General features: G+C 33.7%; 1 protein-coding gene across 1 annotated transcript in view; it reads left to right on the plus strand.

Annotated features, from left to right (window-relative positions):
- Window positions 1-24,238, plus strand: part of LOC147067449 (uncharacterized) — an 85,383-nt gene that overhangs the window by 18,848 nt on the left and 42,297 nt on the right. The window lies entirely within an intron of this gene.

Raw genomic sequence — 24,238 nt, forward strand, 5'->3', positions numbered from 1 at the left:
TTTACAGTATTCGGAAAAGCTTCACACGGAAGAAGGTAACCCCAAAATTCTTGGATCTGAAAACAAACGTTTTACTCAGGCCTGTCTTACGTTTACACCTATATAGAGTTGGGTTTCGGGAATTTCCCGACGGGAATTCTCGAGAAATTTTCGAGATTTTCCATCCCGAATCTCGAGAATTGAAATTTTTAACATTTCTGGAAATCCCGGATCTCGAGAATCTTTTCTCGGTAGGCGGGATTTCTTTATTATCAAATATTAATTTGAAAAAACGATTTTTATATGTGGAGAGAAAACACAAAACGTTCAAAGACTGATCGGGGCATTTAACACAATTAAGCCAACGTCGACTCAAAATGAGCGCAATTTTTGCAACATCAGGGAATTTTGTGTCTCAAAAAGCATACGCGATTGTCAGACGCAGCGATTGACGATCTGTGTTTTTTGAAATTCTATTTTAATAAGTAATGTTTTGAATTATTTTATTTTTCCTACATCTATTTTGTTTGTCTTCTTACATAAATAATAAAAAAAAATCATATTTTTTCGAATTTGTCTGTTTTTACACTGATTTTAGAATTTTTACAGGTTTTTTTTTAATTTCCCGATATCTCGAGAATTCAAAATTTCATCATTTCGGGTAATCCCGAATCTCGAGATTGAGATTTTCTCGGGAAATACCCAACTCTACACCTGTATCACAACATCAATATTACATTTCACCAAAACAAACGTGGAGTTGACTTGACAATGGAGCTATAATTTACATTTTCCCAACAGATGCACCGCCTAATTGAATACTGCGGTGTATGTTTTTATTCATTTGTTATGTATGCATCGAATATAAGTCAAAACGCACGCCGGCATTATTTTTCATCTGCTGGGTAAACGTATCAAAATGTGTGGGTGAGAAAATAAATATTAGAATGCGACGTAGGCAGACTTCATATTCTATGAAAGGTCGCATTAATAAATTTGATATGTAAGTAACACACTATTACTAATCAAGGTGGGAATATAACAGGGGACCATCTGCTTGTCAAGCACCGGGTGACGTTATCAAAATGTTCATTGATAAAAACGAAAGTAGATAAAACTGATATTGGGTACATAAACAAGTATGTAATGTATTGTTTAATTATGTATTAATGTAATAATTAGTGTACAATTTAAAAATAGAGACGTCAAGAAAACCCTCTTTATAAGTAATGGAGCAAAACATAGTATTTTCAATACAATTTAAAATTCAATTCAATACATTTAAAATTCATTCAAACAGATAATTCCGTATAAATTATTGTTACTTATGGTCAATTCATGCAATTTTTACTTTAAATAATATTACATGCAGACAGCTGGTTACTCTGAAATGATCGGGTAACAGATGAATCGTCAAATATGTATGGCTTTCCAATATGGAATTGAAAGTTATAATAATTAATAAACTATTTTTTATTCAACGAATTATAATTCACAAGTTATATGAATGTAACATACTTTTATTGAACTTACCTAATTTGAAAACACTTCTGAGACATATATAACCGCTAGAAAAAATATTTTTGAAAAAAATACGACACCCAGCAGGATTCGAATCGGTGCCCAATGGTATTCACGCCCATTTGCTCTGACCACTAAGCTATATATTAGACTTGTCCTATCGAAGATTTTTTTCTAGTGGTTATATTATATTTCTCAGAAGTGTTTTCAAATTATGTATGTTCAAGTTATAAATATTTAGTTGAACAATAATAATCATACTGAAATAATGTTATTATCCGTGTCAACATATTAGGTACATAATAATATTACGACTATGAATGAACACGTTATATGTTTCAATTTTATAATATAATATGTTGCAATTTTAATCCGGCAACTTGTCAAATATTAATTTTCTTCTGGCTACCAAGTTGGTAGAAAAATAACTATCATATCTATCGATCTATCATAATAATCTTCTGAAATTCCTTAAACCCAAAAGCCGTCAAACCCAATAAATCCTTGCTTCCAATTACCGTGATTTTTTGGTGACGGCTAGAAGATAATAATAAAATAAAATCAATAAAAAGCTGACCATAAATTTAATAATAGCATTAAGCTTTAGGTTATGTTATACATCCTACAATCTACATCTCACATAGATACATTTGCTGTGAAAAGGTGATGTGCAACATTTTTATCAGTAGGGTCAATTTATCAATTTTTAATTGTCCGCATTGTACACAAGAGTCGTGTATTACGATGATATTCTCTCCCGCGCCTAAACATATTACATTACTATTATTAAAAATACGTACATACCTACTGTCTATTTGTGACACATACAATTTGATGAAAATTCATCATTATATGGACCGCGCACTAAAGTATAGCAGAGATAATATACCTTTACACTACAGCGTATATCCATTGGCGGGTTTAGAAACGTGGAGGCCCGACGTACTCACTGAATTTGAATTGTGATTTTTATTTTGACCGCCACGATAATATATAAAATATAAATCATAAATCACACGCTTTAACCAAAACTAATTATTATGAAGAATGAAAATGATGATACATATTAATATTAAGTAGTGGTTTATTTTGTGTGTATCTGTTGGGTGGTATTATGGATTTTATTGAGGTTTTTTTCAACCATGTTCGATCCTAATAAGATCATATGAGACTCAGAGTGGAGGTTTGACAGATTTCGGTTTTTACGAGAAATGGATGTTAGCCATTTTGTCGACCTATTAGGTACATACTCTGACTCAAACACAAATTGAAAAACAATGTGTATTTGCCAGACCCAGGATTCGAACCTGGGATCCACGACACTATAGGCCGACGCTTAAGCCGTGCGGCCATCGTGGGCATTTATGTTAGTTGGATTAACTTTGTTTTGCTTTTGATAATATTTTATACTCAATTTGTAAGAAATACGAATTTTTAAGACAATTGTATGGGTGGTTTGAACTGTCCCATTTTTTTTCGATGATTCGATTGCGTCATCTGTGCCAAAGAAAATCGCACTGAGTCCAGGTAAGTTATACGTGGTATATGCAAAAGAAAATCACATATCATTAATTATTGTCGGTGTGGGCTGCAATAAATAGTATGAAAGGCCGCGGGTTGTGTACCACTGCTTTAAAGAAAGAAAATATTCGGTGGTCGTACAATAAGAGTTGATCTTTGACTTGTAGTATTACACAATGTAATAATTATCTATAATGTATGAAACAAAAAATAATTACATATTGATTACTGCAATCATGATGGTAATTCACCTGTAATAAAAGTAAGGTAGGTCAAGAAAAATGTATTCACTTGTTCTTCGATTCACGCTTGCTATGCAAATTACTAAATGACTCTTGTCTTGTTTATATCCATCCGTTCGTAACCTTCTCAATGAATACATGTCGTAAGATGATAGTTGTTAGGTACGTAGCTACCTAATATAATTTTTGTTTATTCCACATCTGACATCAGAAGATAAACAGTGGAAGATAGAGCTTCCCAATGGGTGTGCCGTGAGAAGTAAGAAGTGTATTTTGTGTTGCGAAAATACCTAACATAGGTAGGTACCTACTTAATATACTAATTTATTGGAACTTCAACAGTGACACCGTTTTTTCTAAACTAATAAATAATACATTAATTATTGATTAATGTAATAAAACGCAATATTATTTAGCATTTATTCCATTTTTATTATTTAATAAATATGGACCGGTTTCGTTCGCCTCAGAGGGACATTTTCAACTGAAATAATATATTAAGTAGAATAAGTACTTACTAAAAAAATGCGTTTTATTAAATTAATCAATAATACAATGCAGTTTCACCATTAATTGACAGTTAACACAATAAAAGAAATTAATACAATACATTATTGGAAAAGTATTAGACCAAGGATGGGCATACAACATGAGGTCAACGAGAGCCACATTCTGGATTTTCATATACTTGTATAAGGAGCCACACCATAGTCACATTATTCGTAGTTACGTAGTCGTGTAGTACATATTAAATACAAAATCCAAATTTAATTAAACTGAAAGAAATTTATTAGTTATTAATTAATTAATTTAAAGGAAAACTCGCGAAAATACAAGTATAATGGGGAAAGAAAATATCCATATTTTTATCAAGAGATATTGGGAGCCGCACTTAACCCAACGAAGAGCCGCATTTGTCCACGTTTGTACTAGACCAATATTGATGATATAACATAGCTTATAGACAGACTACCATGGAACACATGGGAACTGACTTACATTACTGGGTGTGGAATAACAGGTTAACGCTGCTGACTGTGGAAAAATATGGGATAAACTTAAACACGTGTTAAATAATATGCTATTTTCAAAGTTCGTCTATGTATATTATGATATGAAGTCTTCGCTGAGCCTTTTTTAAAGAGGCACCTAGCGGAAAAATACGAAGCTTGCAATTTGAGACATCTTTTTGATAATTTACAATTTCAACTGTATTAATGAATAAATAAATATGTACTTATTTGAAAACATTAAAAATAAAAATATTTTTTATTTTAAGTCAAAGATAGACTTACAATTGTAAAGAATGTAATAAAATGTGAATTTGTTGAATCGGACCGCACCCTATTATTACATATTATATTTTATGGTCATATTTATTATTAAAATTTAGTTTATTAAGTTTTCTAAACATAACCTAAGAGATTTTTGACTAATTCATAGTTTTAATATCTTTATATCTATTTTAAAAAACATCGATTTTTATAAAAAATATAAATGTGTATAACTTGAAATCCTTTGTATTTATATCAAATTTTAGAAACTTAATAAACTAAATTTAAATAATAAATATGACCATAAAATATATGTAATAATAGGTGCGGTCCGATTTAACAAATTCCCATTTTATTACATTTTTTTACAATTGTAAAATAATGAGAGCTTCTGTATGCTTTCTTATATTTCGGTTTATGGCCTCTCCGCCATAAAAGTATCTAGTTTCAAAAGTTTTCTCCATGGTGATGGCTTTTACATTTCTATTTTTATTATTAATCTGTTTTGTGCAGACTACTTACATTATTGATACTAATTTAGTAAGCTTTCATATCGATTCTCGATATCTCAAAATAAACTTTGCATCGAAAATAACGCACTTGCAACAATATGAGGTGTTAAGAAATGCGCGCCTAGAAATCGGGCAAATTCTGTATCAATAATTTGCAACGATATAAGTTGATTCGCGAGTTGAGGAATAGAACGAATAATATGAATACAATTAGTGTATTTTTTCATTGTAAGTATGTTTTTACTAACCAATAAATGACGGTTTTCAAACCAAAATCACCACTTGGCTCATCCCTGTTTACATTACAATGTACTTATTGTAACTATTTTGATTGTAACTTATATGATACATGCGCTGTAAGTGGTTTTGACAGGTAAATTTGATTTACGACAGCTGTCGCAGAAGAAGCTCCAGCCACTTACAAGGCGTGACTTTTCGGACATTCTTTATTTATTACTTTTATTAGCGGTGTGGGTGTCTATTAACAGTGCTGTATCACAGCCATATTATTATTTTTATAATATAACAGATTCCTAAATGGATTTCTAATAAAAACTACTAAAACTAGCCCCTAATAAAAAATGAATCACTTGAATGTGATTATATGACATTAGCTCAATTGCAATTTGATGATTAGTTCTGACTGATTAGATCATTAGAGTCATTGTCACAAATTACGACACGTGCATTTTATTGCACCAGCCATTTTGTGCTAAATTACAATATATTAGCAAACACGACTTCTAGAAAAGCCTTTAACAGTCGCAGGGTTCGAAATAGACCGAAACGCACCGGAGCACCGTTCCGGTTCATGAAATCGTCAAAATTATCGCTCCATCTCGTGAAAAAAGTAATATGGCCGTCTGAGGTAAATATGCCATGTAACAAAAAATCGAACACACTTATTTTTATAACATATAAGTACATAAAGTTAGTCAACTAACCGGTTCGTAAAATGTTTTATTTCGAGCTCTGAACAGTCGTATTTTTGCTGTGCGCAAAAAAATGCGCAGACAGTGCGCAATGGGATGTATTAAGTGAAAATGTTTCATGCTGTAGGTAGAGAGAACATGATGGACACCTGGAGTAGAGTTGTGCAGTCAGTCAAGGAAGCGAATGGTCTTTAGAGCGCCAGGTAACTAAGTATTGTTCATAGTAAACAGCTGTTTATCCTGTCATTTCTAGATAATTTAAACAGAAATCAGGCTATGAGTTATGTAAGTATGTGAGTAGTTGGTAGTAGATTTCACCAGAATTATCTGAAGCACTTTATGAAGCACGATATTTCACATCACTGTTTCGAAGAAATTCGTCTGTACCTGAAGGTTAAAGACGTTAGTTACATTATTTAAAGTACGATTCAATTAATGTAAGACCAGGCTACGATACGAAGCCACGATAGATAATTAATGTAAAAATTTGAAAATCTCTACAGCCTATCGTCTCTGTTCTGGCAGAACACACTAACTGGAGAATACTAGTTTTCAGTAATTTGACTTTGAAGTTGTTAAATAATGTTTGAAATGGTCTATCATGTGAGTTTATGAAGTAATCGTAAAAAGGATGACTTTAAAATAAAGACTGTTTATTTATTAAGAAGGTTTCCAGACGGTAAAATTTGAAATAAGGAACATTTTGGTATAACTAACTCAATATGTCATGTTTTCGAATTAGTGTCTTCTGCTAGAACAGTGACGCTATGTTCTGTTTCGACCACGGGCATATGACGAGTAGACGTTACTACCAATAGTACGAAGTCGTTCTTGCAACGAACACCATACCTGCTATTTCCTACTATTTGTGGTAACATTTAGTATCTTAGTTAATTAATACTTCGTCGAGAGAATAGAGCATCATCAAGCCTGCAATTTGGTTACTGGATTCTGAAAATCAATAAAACATGTCGAAGACTCTCCAGACGTTCCAGATTGTTTGCCCCAACATATAGTAGAATTAAATTAAGTATAAGTCAATCATTAAAATCGGGTGTTGATTCCAGACGTTGATCCAAGCATCATATTTTATCGAAAAACTAAAATAAAAGTAGCACGAAGGCAGCAGTGTTGGATATCAGTAGTGAAGGGTGGAGATAGGCTGTTGAGATCCGCTATAAATAGTGCACATTAAACTTTGTTAGTCATAAGTATTTGTTTTTATTGAACTAAGACTACAATTTTAGGCTTGGTTTCGCAGAGTTTAATTGAAATTTAAACTAACCAACACCATCGTATTTCAATGAAAACTTATTAATACTTATGACTGACAAAGTTTAGTGTGCACTATTTATGTCGAATCTTAACAGCCTACCTCCACCCTTCACCACTGTTGAATATTAATGTAAGGAAAAGAAAAAATGTGGGTAAAAATGGCTAATGAAATAGAAAAAAACGTGTCCACATCAGTATGTTTAAACCCGAATGGCTGTTGGATCACCGGGAAAAATTATGTCACTTATCACACCTACAGACTATCGACCAAATTGGCTCCAACGCCCAACCAAATCGGAATTACCTGGAGGGCTTTGAGTGTTGGTTCACCGTTTATTTTTTAACACCGGAAATAGGTGTGTCGTAAGTCCCAAATAGTAATCCATCTTACTTTCTTTGGACACTACATAAAAGTATTACAGACGGTGGAAAACGATATTAGATATTTTTGGAAAGATGGTGGAGTAGTACTTTATGGCGTATGCCACCCTGAAAACCATGAAAAGCTACCAGCTGTTGCGTTTGTCTTTTATGGGAAAATACGTCAGGTGACCGTCAAAAATGCTTATGCAAAGCATGCTGCGATCTTGAGAGTGGGCGCCGCGTTGTCGGTTCAGCGAAAATCTAGTTCTTGAGGCGTGGGGAGTAAATGAGAGAATATTTTAAAGTGTGGGTTAAATAATTTCGCGTGGGCTTGCGGTTCCACCACAGCCACTTGCGACTTTTGCTTCATTTTCTTACTGCATGCATTCGACATTCCGCGCCTTTATTATTGCGAATGGTCATTGAGTAGCCTGTTCTGTTAACAGTAGGGATGTGCGATAAAAAATGATTATTTTGAAAATAGAATCGGACAACGAATAATATATAAAACCGATAGCCAACGTAATTTGATAAGCATTTAATATAAGAATTACTAGCTAAAATCAATTAAGACCATACTTCAGTGAAACGGCAAATAATTTTCAGCAATAGGTGGGACGTAATTTTGCATGCGTTGCCAGTCGGAGAGCTATAGTCGACTTGTTCGCACGTCAATTTGTTTCGTGATGGCGACGGGGGTATTAATTCTTAAATCGTGTAAAGATGACAAAAAATGTTACGTATTTACTCGAAAAACAAAACATATCAATGAATATATTATTATTATTACTTAAATAACATTAAACGGATGCATGTTGAATTTTTTTGACAAATTATGTTTTGTTCGTCACTCGTCGTTTGCAAAATCTGTGCGTTGCGTAGTCACGATCGTTTTAGATTTAGACCGTGCCTTAGCTCAAGTAAATTATACCTTAATTAAGTAGGATGTCGGTATCTTAATTGGAAAAGCAACACTGGCTCGAGTCAGGTACAATACAGGTTCAAGCCTCGTCAGGTGTCGTATTTTTTTCTAAAATAGATTTTATTCTAGTGTGTAGGTACCTATATGCATGAGATATTTTTAAAATATGTATGTTCTATTATTACCTACTTAGAATTGTTGTTTTATTAAATGTGTATTCCTTGAAGGTAAATTCTTTCGAGTTATTATGATAAAATCATAAGAAATATAGGATTTTTTTTTTATATAATCAAGTTTCTATTAAGTACTTGGTTGGCAATGATATCATGATAATTTGATAATATTATCTACTTAAGTATAAGTAGTACATAATTATGGTTACTGCCAAAAGTTGGTAAGTCTCGAAATCATGTTATGCAGTACATAATTGCAATTTTAAGTTTTACATGCCCTCTAAAATCAGGCAAAATGCTAATTTCTTTGTGCTTTATGTGCATGTTCTATATATCAGATGACCTTGATTTTTTTTCTAGCATATTTATATAAAACACATACTTAATCCGCTGTTAACCCTAAATACCTAAGTTATTGACTAACCAACTTTTGTTAGCAACCCCACGAATGGGAATTTGATCAAATGGAGTATGTACAAGTAATAATTAATATAATTTTCTTTAGATTTTCTCAATCGAATCCATTCGAATAATCGTTCTTTTTGCAAGAATCGAACACTCCTAGTTAACGATGCTTCGTTGTGTTTTAACATTTTTTACTAACCTCAAACTAGATTCGGTTTGATGTACCTATTGGTGTAAGTACTAATAAAATTTCAATTAATCATTGCTCCAAGACTTTATTTAGCACAACGTCACTGCCTTACCTATTTCCGTTTTCGATGGGCAACTATTTAAATGAAGATTATTGTCATCATAAGAAATCAAACTGCAACGTAGAGTAAAAAAAAACTTTAACGAAATATAGCCGAAACTCATTAATAAGCTTCATGCGATATTGTACCAAGCCACGTTTAAAAAACATCAATGCTCTAATTTGGTACTTATCAGTTTCTTCTCGTCAATTAATCACAAAACTAGACCGCATAAATACACTGACATAACTCACGCATATTAAGACACCAACAGACAATCCGATGTCCTTCGCGGTTTTATAAAAAAATAGATAAACAACCAATTATTTTCAGAATAATTGCTCAATTTATTACATATTATTTCCTGTGAAATGATATTGTTTATATCATTTTATTACTCGGTCATGTTTTTATTTATACAGTTTCATTAGTATTAAAGTTTTTAACCGCGGTTCGGTCATTATTTCGTGGGTTAGACAAGCTTAGGGTTTGCAACACCGAATGGAAATACAATACCGGTATCCTATTAAATACCAGTACCTAATAATACCGGTATATTCTTGAAGTATATGGAAAAAAACAGAAGTATCCACTAATAAATATAATTATATAGTACTCATACATGGCCCCCACATCCTGAAGCGGGCCCATCTACCTATCACTAGCATGGGCTCCACATCCTGAAGTGGGCCCCCAGGCTAGGATTTTTGGCGGGCCCCTCTACCTATCGATAAGGATAAAGGCAATGTGACGCTCTACAATAGTGTTTTCCAAATGGTGTACGCGGTAAAATTAATGAGTATATTTAGTGTTTTTGTATATTTTAATACATCCATTTGAATAATGGAGTTGTCGAATATCGATACAATTAAAAATTATATCGTGCAATTACATAATTTTAAATAATAACATTATTGAAGGAAAATAGCGCTTTTTTTTGCTATTAAAGCAAATTTGTGCTGTGTGTTTATCTCACTTATCTGGTCGACTCGCCACGCCGGGTCCCTCCTTAGCCCGGGCCCCAAGGCTAGAGCCCTATCAGCCCCCCTTGTGGGGGCCATGATCACTAGGGTTAAGGGCAGTGGTATGCTCTACACCAAATTCTACATGGGAATTATCATTTAAGTATTTACATTAATCATCATATTACATCAAATTGGAACGCACAGTCACATATTTATAATATTTAATAGTCCTGAAGTAAAGCAGCGCCTTTTTACTATGATAGTAAATTTGCGTTGTGTTAAACTCACTTAGCTGGTCGACCCGTCACGCCGGGCCTCTCCTTTGCCCAGGCCCCTACGCTAGAGCCTTGTCAGTCCACCTTGTGGGTGCCATGTATTTATATATAAAAAGGTCTTTAAAATATTAATATTTTATAGTACGTGCCACTGCTAATCTCAAAGGGCGTTGGAGGGCAACAGAAGTAAACCAGACATCACGGAACCCTACTAAAATACCATCGGTATTAAACCATTTAATTAATGCATTTTGTTTCCACTTTCAATGCCGAATATATCGGTATTGTTCGATTTTTAAAATCGATATTTCGGCAGCGCTAGAAATGGAATATTTTACGAACCAGAGCGTTTGAGAATTTTACTAAAATATTAACATAGTTATCTAGTTGTAAGTATGTGTATTTTATAAAAATAAGTGTTAGATTTTTATATTACATAATAAATGTATGCATATCTAGCTCAAACGGTCAAATTAATATGTCCACGAGACGGAGCGATAATTTTGGGGACTTTACGAACCGGAACGGCGCTCCGGTCATTTCGAGTCCTGTATTTCGGTATCGAAAAATACTGGGATTCCGGTTTTGAAATACCGGTATTGCAATCCCTAGGAAGCCTACTATCTCTTTGCGGTTAGGATGACCCCCCATATAAAACGAATAACGTATGAATCAGCGTCTTAACTGGAATGCATTCACGAATGACTGAGTAAGCGATGAGAAAACTTTTGGGTTTAATGTCATCATAATAATATTAATTATAATTTATTATTCATCTTCGCTCTCCACAATATTAAGGCTTGAGTCATGCTGCTGCACATTCGCAGTTAAGTTTATTAATAACATTGTGGCCCTGTGCTAAAATAATAAATTGCATTTCTACGTACCCGATTCTGACTAACGACGAAATAAAGTAGAATTCATAATATGTTTGATGGTTGTTTTAAACAGTAAATTAGATACAATTAACAATTACAAATAACAGGCAGGTTCAGTGGCGAATTTAGTGACACATAGGCCCGACGCACTTGTTGATTTTAAGGCGCCCTACAATTAAAAACATACTAATTTTAATTTTCATAATAAATAAATATATACCTACGTTCGAACGATTTATAATGTTTTAATTCGTTATTAATCTTCCCCATCTTTCTTTATATTCTTGTATAATTTGATAATTTGAACTAGGTACCTACCTATTTGAATTATTATAATATCAGTGTTTTTTTTGTACACGTATTTGTTTGAATGGTAGTGTGTTAGGCCCTAATAATGTTTGGGTTGCAGGGTTTTTATTATGCTTTGAGTAAAATATTTTATATTACATTTTTGAGAAATACGCATATTTTTAAGATTTTGGTATAAGTACCTAATAACTTAATAACTGTATTAACCTACTGGTTTGAACTGTTTCTAGATCACATTTTAAATCTTCTGGCGAATCTATTGCGCCATTTGCGTCAAATAAAATCGCTGCTGTCGCCTTTTATTATTCAAATAACCGTGGACAATTATTTAGGGACCCACGTCGGGATTCAACGTCCATAAAATTAATAGCATTGCCTACTTAAAATTCCGTCCCGTTATCTGTACGTTAAAATTATTTTTTTTACTTTTAGGGAGGAACTATAGGTAACCCTCACAGAACCATTGATATACTACTAGATGAGGAGTTCCCATACAAGTGTCATTTTAAAAATGTACCACAAAAGAAGATATTACGAATATCGTCTTATAATATTTCCTTGTAGGTATAATGCGTTAAGACCGTTAACATGGATTCCTGAATTTCACACGTATTGCCCTGGCTGTAAAACTAAATTTGCGTTCTTGGAATATTGACCGTATGGGTGTATGCAACCCAAAGCTTGCAAGCTACCAAAAATTCATGTCTGAGCGGACAGAGCAAGACGTCATATTGCGCTGACTATTAGTTAGAGTAAAATGCAAGCTAGATCGGGCTTACTCATAATTATTGCCAGGTCGTTTTCAAGACAAATATTAAGTGAGCTTATATCGAGTTAAGTCCGCTGATATTAAAACAGTAAGTTTTAACACTGGCCGAGTCGCTGAAAATCGGGCGTCATTTTAAGAAGCATATGATTCATCCAGTAGTATATCAATGCACAGAACAGATAATTGATAGAATTCCGATAGGCTATATTCAATATCCACACAACATTTTGATGCAGGGTTTGAATGTGTGAGTGTCCTACGAAAATCAAACACGCATTATGCACATGAAATAGTGTGTGTAATACACCATTATTAAATGAGCGTCAATGCATATACCGAGAGCAGTTGTCAGTATTTGACGTATGAAGTTTATCACGGGTTCTTCCTTACTCGAGATCGGTTACCTGCTACTCCTTACCCGTTAGGTATTTCATTTCCCATTATTTCTGAGTTTCCTGCTAACCCCATTTAGGGTGTTCTTTGCATTATTGGGTTAGGTAGATAAATACTCAAATTATTGATGAGTGCGGTCAATTGAAGCTGCCATAATATGCTCATAAAAGAATACTGAAATTACCGCAGCACATTGGTTGACGACAACTTGATAGAAAGCATTAAGGAGATTGTATTTTTTAATCTTTTTAATGAAACGTGGCATATTACGAATAGCCAGAAAAATTATCCGCATTTGAAATGAGACGTGACTGCACACACATTCTGTACACATTAAAGATTATAAAATTGGATTTATGTGACCAATAAAATAATTATTATACATCCGCCGTTTATATGAACTATAGTAAAATAAAATAGTTATTTCAATTTTTTAATTGTTTATTTTATAATGTAATAATTAGGGAATCCAATCCCGAGCCAAAATTGTAATCCCGGGATTTCGGGATTACAATTTGACAATCCCGGGATCCCGGGACTGGTCCCGGGATTGGCATTTTTTCCATTGTTAATATAAAAATTTTATATTTACAAATAACATTGATAAAATCGGTCAAAAATAAATCTAGTATAATTTATACTATTTAAGACATTTATTGTTAATATGGTATACGTTCAATCTTGGAAATACACAAGTTTAACGGAGTAAATAATATTGTAATTTAAATAATAATGTGAATTTAATAGGAGTGGAGGCTGTTTCTGATAGTGAAGACTTAATGAATGGATTAGCGAGATTTAAAATAGTAAAGCAAATAATCATGGCGTACTTATGGCCTTTCCGCTTCATAAAACTAATTAGTCAGACAAATATGAAACTGCCGTAAAACGTATGATATCATGGTGGAATTACTTTGTTAAAAGTGCGAAGCATTGTTTTTTCCAATCTTTCCATTTTTAATGATTTATGTGAAAAAATAAAATGAATCGGCAACCTACACATGGGTATAAATCAAACTTCATTCAAACTCAGTTTATTTCTAATGTAGTTATTTTTTATTAAAAGTATTTTTTCTATTATATTTTCGCTTTTATTTTATTTTCCATAAAAATTGATAAAAAAAATCAATCCCGAAATTCCGGGATTATGTTTATCAATCCCGGGATTCATAAGTATCGAAAATAGCTCGGGATCCCGGGATCTCGGGATTCGGGATCCCGGGATTGGAATCCCTAGTAATAATATTTATAACACGATTAAACAATAAAAATTTAAGTAACTTACAATATTAATAATTAATACACATTAATTCATTTGTCATGTTATCATCAGTGACACACTAGGACTAGGACAGGGATGGCGAACCTTTTTACGTACACTTGCCAAAATTTCCCAAATATCATTTTTGACTGTCTGACGTGCCGAGCAGTTGTTCGAGTAGTTCGAGCAGGAAAAAAATGAAAAAAATGTTATAAGAATTCTAATAAAAAAGTTCAAAAATTATAAGCAATTGAGTTCTAGAGTATTATTACTATAATACCTACTTATTTTGGTTCTTTACGCATAAATTGATACTAAAATTTCTCGGATCAGAGAGGCACCCTCTCGCTACAGTGGTCTCAAGTCACTCTCAAGAATTGTAAAATGATTGTAAATCGATCAAAACCAGAGGTTCGCGACACGGCTTACCTCGCCGCCTGATGAGATCAGTACTATAATATTATTATGACGCCTAAAACCTAAGGACCCATCTATGCAATTTACATTAATTATAATGCTTATTCTTCAAGAGTATCAGCTGCCTGCCTATACAATGCTATCTGTCATTTCAGCATGAGTTTCGTCGTTACCGTTTGCGCATCGATTGATATACTTATATTATTGGTAAAACATTATTAAAAACCGAAGAAAATACGCATTTTTAATATTATAGCCAATATATTTAGGTAAGTATTTGTAAAAAAAATTGTAAAAAAAAATATCTTTTCAATTACGATTTATACATTTTTTCTCTTTAACACAAAACATTCGCGTGCCATGTAAAACCATCACGCGTGCCACTAGTGGCATATCGTGTCATAGGTTCGCCATCCCTGCACTAGGGCGTATCCCACAATAGCCGCTGTATTTCTTCCTGAATTCCAATACTAGTCCGCTTATTCAGATACTCACCCGGACGACACTAACCAGTTTTCCCACCACCTAATGACGCCCAATTTCAGTCACTGTTTTAAGTGTAGAGGGTCCCCATGCCCATTTAACGAGGGAAACAAGTACATTTGTTACGTCATATCGTATTAATAACGGACAAGCTTGGAATATATTAATAATTTAACCCTGCAAGATTTATGCTCTCCCCTAGTATTCTCATTGTGTGGTATTCATTTGCAGAAAATAAATATTGGTGTGATGTGACCGCGGAATGCACAATCTAAGATTTCGATCCTAAGGATAAGTTGCCGAAAAGCATGACTTAACTATAGACAATCCTGAGTATAGAGTTAAGGAATCCTTAACCATATACTACTTTTGTTATGAACACGCCTCCTTCTGTATTACCATTTACCACTGACAGTTGCTGTCAAAATAAATTCGCATGTCTATAAAACAGTCCATACACTCAAATTCATTTAACAATGTATCTCAATATGGATATTGATAGTGTTAATTCGTTTGGCATGTACTTGCAGAATATTATTTTACTTTTATACGCCAGCCCGCAGAAATACAAAATGCCAGGTGAAGGAAGAATGACACTTGACGCTAGTGTTACCATGTTAAAAAAATATCTTGCGATGCTTGTGGAATCACGTATAATGACTTATAACGGAAACATAAGAGTATTATAATTAAATATTAATATGTATTTATAGTTATTGCATTTATGAAATGCAGTTGTCATATTTTCGTCATCGTTCAACAATTATAAAGTAATTTACCTAAACTATAGGAAAGAGAATTTTTAAATATGTTATTATTTTCAATAGAAATGATCTTAACTAAGGACAATGTTTCTGCATAATGTTTTCTGCTAAGGAAATTTTAGTTATGACAAATGTTTCTGCATTCCGCTAAATTTAAAATTTTTTATTTTGCATTTGCCCATTTCAGATAAGTAGGTTAATCATATTATATCGTTATAAAATTTAACACTTAAAATTAAAGGTGGTGGCATTTTGAGTCTGAGAACAATCAATGGTCGTCCCTCAATAGGGGTAGTCGTTACGTTCGTCATAATTTATTATGATTAAATTATTTTATTTAGCGATGGTGGTTTTTAAAGTGTTAAGAAATGTGGTGTTCATAATGCACACCCTATTCATTTGTGATTGAAAGATGCGGGCTGCTGTAATCTTTTCACTTCCAGATGTTTTTAATATTATTACTGCGATGCTTTGTATCTATGTAATTAAATTAAATTTACTATTGAAATCCATACTGCCTAAAAAATTACATGTCAGTAGTCTGGTCGAAATCATTAATGATAATAATTATAATTGGCACCAAGTATAGTACTTATTATGTAATTTAATAATTAATTAAATTAATAATAAAGTTAATCAATACAACATGTGTAACTTTCGTATAATACCCTCAATCGGTTATTTTGAACTAAATATTAAATACCAGTAGGTAGACCCTAGGAACGAAAAAATACGAATAATTTACATGAATGTAATAATTGCTCTTCTTTGAACAGCCTCCCGAAAGGATTGTTTCCACTCCTCTCGGCATTATACGACACGCAAGGACTGTTTTGCATCAGCGGAAGACCCGTGGCACTCTTGAATTGGTGTACCTACTCATTTGGGGCATCCAATGTTTCCTTTAATATTGCGATGCAGCATGTCTAAAAGACAAGACAGAGCGGACGACACAAACGGACACTAACGATCCTAATAATTAATAATTATAACCGTTAGGCCACGGAAATTTCAATCTCGTGGATGCAACAGGTCGCAATAACTCGTAGCTGATCACCCGTAGTTATAGATAGACGGAGGCTAGATGTTTATAGCTAGACTCAAAGTGCGGAGTGTATTGGTATGAGGTATGTACCCGGAAAAGTACGGGAGTCCGCGAGGTAACCTCACCCCTTCCCACAGCCCTAAAAAATCAACAATAAATTATGGATATTTTTTTGAAATGGATTTCTACCCCCATATCATTTTTCTGTGTGCACGCCTGAAAAGAGGTTCCTTATTGTTTTGTTGGTACCTCTAAAATATGCAAAAAAAGGTCGTAGTACTTACCTAATTGAACATGCTTGATAATAATATGAAATAGCCAAAGCAGACTTTATGTGCTTTTTGATATAGTGAAAGCTTGTTTCACTGTAATCCTACCACAACTGGGCCGTATGTTATTTTCTCTCACAATATTTCTTTAAATATTATAAGCCGATTAAAAATAATTTGTATTAAACGCGTTTGGAATGTTGATCTTTTAAAAGCTTACGTTATATTTCATTTCAGTCTGAGAGTTTTTTTATTAATCAAAGCTTGGATTCTATTTATTTTGGAATGGTCTGGCTACAGACAATGTTATTTTTATTTATTACACTTCATATTTCAAGCTTGCAAGTAATCTTTTGTTTTTCAAGGTTAGTATTGGTAATAATAATTATCATATTATTTAAAATGTTTTATACTGTTCTAACATGCATGTGACTAGACTCAGTAGGTACAAATTTATAAGACGGTTTTATGTAGCTTTTTGTTCTCAAAAATAATAGTTTAAACTAAAATATTAAAATACAATAAAACCTAATTAAAATAACTGATAATACTGACTGTTTATATCGGCCAATGGGTAGCCATATAAATCAAATTCTATCGGATAACAAAATATATTATGTTGGTGTTATTGACCGTCTTAAATATTAAATTCACCTCTACCATCCATTTCCAACTAAGTAATTAAACATGCATATCTTGAAAACACCTCAGATCTATTACCTACCAGAAAAAATCACATTTCAATAAAAAAAAAATAGGACGTCTGGCGGGATTTGAACCCTTCCGTATATCCGTCAATACGCTTTTACCGAATAAGCTACAGGCCTCCTACTTGATTACGATAGTTTAAACTAGTAGGTTATAGAACATATATTATTTTGAAGAAAACACTTTCTGAGAGAGTATATTATAACCAACTCTCAGAAAGTGTTTTCTTCAAAATAATATTATATGTTCAATAGTCAGAATGATATATTCTTAAATCTTGTGAATTATTCGTTGAATAAAAGAAATAGTTAATTATATAGTAGGTTATACATGAAATGCTTATCAAATTGCGTTATTATTGACTGAATTATTAGTTGAATAAAAGAAATGGTTTAATAAACTAAATAATTTTTTCCGGCACGTATTTTCCCCACTTTTATTTTATTTGCAGTGTTGCCAATTTTAGAGCTTTTAAGACTGTCCGAAACACAAAATCCAACACGTAACTAGGTATAACATCTATACGGTGAAACCCCGATTCTACGATTTTCAAGGGACCCTAGAAAAAAAACGATAAATGCGAGATAAACGCGTGGGTCATTTAAAAAAAACCTGCGTGGGTTAGTGTCTGACCCCCGGGTAATAGGTTGGCCATCGCTTGTATAGTAAAACAACTTTACCTTAAACTTGCGTAGATTGCACTTTCTTCTACTGCGCACGAATTACATAGGGTAAATTGCAGCGCTCGAAATGGAAAAGTTTACGTACCGGAGAGCTTGACAAATTTTCTGAAGATATTTACATAGTCATCAAATCGTATGTGTATTTTATGAAAATAAGTTTGTCAGATTTTCTATTCTAGGGCCTATCTAGCTCAGATGGTCAACATATTTTTTCCACGAGACGGAGCGATAATTTTACAAATTTCTTTTTGCGCTTGACGCTTCGGTGCGTTCCGTTCCATTTCGAGCCCTGGTAAATTGTATAACATTGTTATCTTGATTATTTCCGACTGCTCTTACATGTTGGTACCTAGCCTATTGCATCGTTTTCTCTCGCTCGGGGTCGCTCTGACTACGTCATATTTTCCGGCAAAACTATCAAACTTCTTGCTTAGTGGTATGTTTGTCAATATAACGAGATGGAATATTCGGATTACTATTCACTTATTTCAAGATTCCAGGTACCATTTGGTTGAAATCATTTGTTTTCTCAAGTGGCGTCCTTTTCCTGTTTATCCCGGCGACGACAGGTGAGCGAGAGCTGGTGAAATACGGCGTCGAACCTGTACTCTTGTTTATATAAATAACCGGCGCCGACCGCCAATCGACCCCGTCCTGAAATAGAATTCTTTTTCATAATTTGGACCAACTATGTCTGCCAGCAGTTCTTTTAAAAGCGATTGGATTCACATGGCATGGTTTTATTCCCGTCTTTATTGTTGCGGCTATGATTTTATGAGTGCTATGTTATGACAGGCCGATGTAATAACACTAATAAATTTAGAAAACGGTAGCCTAAATCTAGATAAAATGACCCATTAAAATGGTTTTGAATCGATGTTATGGTTTATTAATTTAGTAGAACGAATATTGTATGATAATTAATGTTAAAGTTCAGGCTTAATTCAGTCAACATTTTCAAAAGACCAAACGTTAAATATGGAAGTCACTTTATGTATATACCTACCTACCTACTTGCTTAGTCTCTAGTCTCTAGCATTATTATTAGGTAGATCTTGCCGGGTAAAATTTAACGACGTTGTCGCGCGACATGTTGCCAGTGTGGACCCGGCATAATGACCATGGGGGGGGGGGGCGACGTGGCGGGTCGACCAGATAAATGAGATAAACACACATCTTAGATTTAGGTCTAATAGTAAAAAAGTCGCTATTTTACTTCGGGGTTACTACCTTCTTTAAACAGGTAGGTATATGACTGTGCGATGCAATTCTTAAGAGCGTATATAAGTGAAACCAAGTCAAGTCCATTATGTTTAGACTTATCGTCGCTGTAGGATTGGTTTGCCGAATAGACCAAATGTCAAATGTTCAAGGAGACAACAAAACAAATTTCATTATCCTATATTTAAATACATGGAGGTATTTAAATTGTTGTTTTTACAGCATATGAATGCTGTATCCATTACAATGTAATTTAAAGAAAATGATAGTTCTGGTCCATTTAGATACAAAAATAATTCTGCATTAAAAGGTCGATTTCGACAAAAACGGATGTTCGACAAACCAATCTATAGCGACGTATGTTGGCGACTTACTGTTCATTGGTGTCCACCGACGCCAATATAGCATTCGTCCAGTTTTCATGTCGTCCAGATGGCATCGTCAAATCGTCCTAGACCCATGTAATTATATGACTAGAATTTAAACACCTGAGAATGACTATGAAATAGTTTGGCCCTGCTTATGTGCATCCCACGAATATGTTTTTACGGAAGTACGCGTGCATGTAGATTTAATTGTATTTTTTCTAATGTCATTCAATAATGTACCCACAGATGTATTTTTTGTAGATTGTTATTTGAGTATTTATCTTATGCTGGCGGGTACATATTGCCAGCTTCACACACCACATAACACAACACGCCCCTGCCGTTTCAATTTCGATTGACAACGCCCGGACCGGTTTTTTATAACCCGATCACCTTGACGTTTAGGCGGGAGGAGGAAGCGTTGTTTGGTTTTTTAGGGTCTCCTGCCGTCTGTGTCTGTCTGCCAATCTGCTCTCGACTGTTTAGAATTTTCAGCAGGGTGTTTTCGACAGATCTGTACAAATTTACACATTAACAAGCTTGGAGATGTCGGCCATAATAGTTGCATAGGTATTTTACAAATTAGGTATTCGATTTTTAAATTATCAGTGAAATTTATTTGAGCGTTGCCTAACCTGTTACCTTAGAGTTTTTATTAGGCATTTAAACCCGCGCATCATGAACCCCACATCCTGAAGCGAGCCCCCAGGTCAGGATATATGACGGTCCCCCTACCTATCGCTAAGGTTAAGGTTGGTGTGATTTTCTACAATAATGTTCCCCAGGCGAAAGTATTCCGTGTAATTTTAGCGATTTTTTAAATTAATCCAGTTGGTTTATGAGTTGTCAGCACTCAGCATCACATTATGAAGCACTAATATAAGTCATATTGGATAAATAGCCATTTTATAAGTAAACACATTAAAGTCTGTAATTATAAAATAAAATTCTACACGTAAATTATTATTGAATAGCTTTTTTTTTTACTATTGGAGCAAATTTGTGGTGTGTGTTTTTCTTACTTAACTGGTCGATCCGCCACGCCGGGCCCCCAGGCTAGAGCCGTATCACCCCCCCTTGTGGGGGCCACGCGACATGCCGCGTATACACGAGCTATACACACAGTTCACTGATTGTATTGGAGCAAGACTATTTTCAGCCTTTCTTCAGTTTCTTATATTAGAACTGAGAACTCTGGTATTCTTGCCAGTGTTGATCTGTGTACACTTGTCTAAGAAATCGGGAGCACCAGTGGTTTTCTTCTAATAAGGTGGAGAACTTAAACCTATATACCTGCAATTGGTGATGCCAACTGGGATGGCAATAACTTTTCAACCAAATCGCTTTGATTATCAATATAGGTATTCCACTTGCGCGAGGTCGCGATTTTATGTTGTGGATGTTATTGTATAATTTATTTAAATCTTGTTTATTTATCAGTTAGCTCATTCCTACTTCCATAATTGTTTTTTTATCAATTTAATAATTTTAATCGCACTGGTTTTTATATACATGTATTATTTCACTGTTATCAATGTTATAATTAGTTTTATTATGACGTTTCATATTATTTTGTCAACGTCTTTAACTTTTTAAAATTTGTAATTTCACGTATGTAAATAAATTCATTAATTAAAATTTAATTTTAATTATTAAATGAATCTCTGAATTAAAATCTGGCCTGTGTTCCAAATATGCATTACCGATTATAAAACATGATATGTATACACATTGCTAAAAAAATTACAAATAAACTGTTTATTATCATATTTTTTAACGAGTATTGATTTTTATCCATTCACCAAATCGGTGTTTCTCAACCAATGATCCGTAGACCACAGTTGGTCCGCAAAAATATAATTCTAAAAATTCCAATAAAATCTTCAAAACCCGTGCAAGTGTTATGCATTGTGTTTTTGTTCTTAAAATATATAACGTGACGAAATTAATCGTGATCGGATGATATTATATTACGTTACCATTACCATATAAATAATATTTTTTATTCCTGCTTTAGTAGTACGCAAAACGTTTCTCCTATTTTCAGTGGTCCGCAGGTGTAAAAAGGTTAATAAACACTGCACTAAATCATTAGCATAATGCCGGGACCACACTGGCAACATGTCGCGCGACAACCTCGTTAAATTTTACGATAATTATCATACTTATCGTAAAATTTAACGAGGTTGTCGCGCGACATGTTGCCAGTGTGGACCCGGCATTAGACTGCAAGGAGAGGAATGATGAACAGGAGAATATTACATTGACTATATCAATGACATATCAACCTGCATCGTACGTTTATTTTTCATTTCCACGATATTGTTTTGACCACATTATCTTATGACACCCTCAGTATGAATATTCCGAATATAAATACGAATCATGACATATTGTTTTGATGTTAACTTCTTGGAAAAGTCACGTAGCACCGATGTAGGAGCGAGAATTGTTTTTTGTTTACACTTTTGAATACATTATACATCATTTTTGAGCGTCCCTGTGTCATGATATGGCACGCGTGCCGTGAATACCTACAACCTACACGTGATGATTAATAATGACACGTTCATTCATACGTTGGAGTTACCGAGTGTTTCATATAACAGAAATAACTCATGCTTTTAAATTTTAACTCTGGGAAAAATAAATGTGGAAATCTGAAATTTGAAACAATATAAATTCTTCCGGCTTGGATTAATTACGTGTCAATGACTAGGTATTTCTCGATATTCGATAGCCTAGTTGGCCTAGTTATATAGGGAAACAACTCAAAATACCTACTATGTTAAAATATGAAGGCGTTTAAAAATTTTGCAAAAATTCTCATTTAGCCTCATTTCTCTTTAGTCAATTTTTTATTTAGTTCAAAAATGAACTTAGCAATTCAAAATGAAATCTCAGACATTCCCGTTTATAATGGAATCAATGATTAATCCCAGAAAGAGTTATTCGATTTTTTGACCCGTTGAAGAGATTTTTGATTTTTTTTATTGAATTATAAAGATAAGATAAGACCTTTCTATATTGAATGGCATTACTCAGCGCTCGAAATGGAAAAATTTACGAACCGGAACGCTCGACAGTTTTCTGAAGATTTTTACATATTACAGCTATCAAAGTATGTGTTTTTTTCATAGAAATAAGTGTGATAGATTTTATATTATATGGCCTATCCAGCTCAGACGGTCAAATTATTTATTCCACGAGACGGAGCGATAATTTTACCGATTTCACGAACAGGAACGGCGCTCCGGTGCGTTCCGGTCCATTTCGAGCCCTGGCATTACTAAAACCTTGAAATTTTTAGTTGTTTCCCTATAGAACTAGGGTAGGTATCGTGTAAATGTAAAATCTATATAAATATATTCGTGTACTTGTACTATAACTTATGTAGGTAGTTACGTTCATATTATTGTATTAATGTTAAATGTGTAATAATATGTAATTTTAGCCCCTGCTTCCAACAAAGGATTCTGCAAGTGGTCCTCATTGTGGATCAAATAGGTACCTATTCTATCAATAGTATCTATCTACTTTTAAAAGACAAAACCAAATCAAATAGTTATGTGATTAATTAATTTAAATAATATGTTATTTAATTACAGTTATTTATTTTGTGCTAATTTTTCTATTTTAAGTTTCTCAAAACTGCTCGAATATTTATTACGTTGATTCCATGCACGAAGCTAGATCAATTGAAAAATGATACATGGCTTAGTATTATACCCAGGGCTCGAAATGGACCGGAGCGCACCGGAGCGCCGTTCCTGTTCGTGAAATCGGTAAAATTGTCGCTCCATCTCGGGGAAAAAATTAATTGACCGTCTGAGCTAGATAGGCAATTTAATAGAAAATCTAAAACACTTATTTTTTATGAAATACACATAAAATTCGATAACTATGTAAATGTCTTCAGAAAACTGTCAAGCGCTCCAGTTCGTAAACTTTTCCATTTCGAACGCTGATTATACCGATTGAATTAACTGGCATAGCAGTGTGACGAGTCGACCGTTTTGTG

The sequence above is a fragment of the Rhyacophila brunnea genome, unplaced genomic scaffold, assembly GCF_057557595.1.
Source record: "Rhyacophila brunnea isolate RB1 unplaced genomic scaffold, BYU_Rbru_1.0 scaffold_4, whole genome shotgun sequence".
NCBI lineage: Eukaryota > Metazoa > Arthropoda > Insecta > Trichoptera > Rhyacophilidae > Rhyacophila > Rhyacophila brunnea.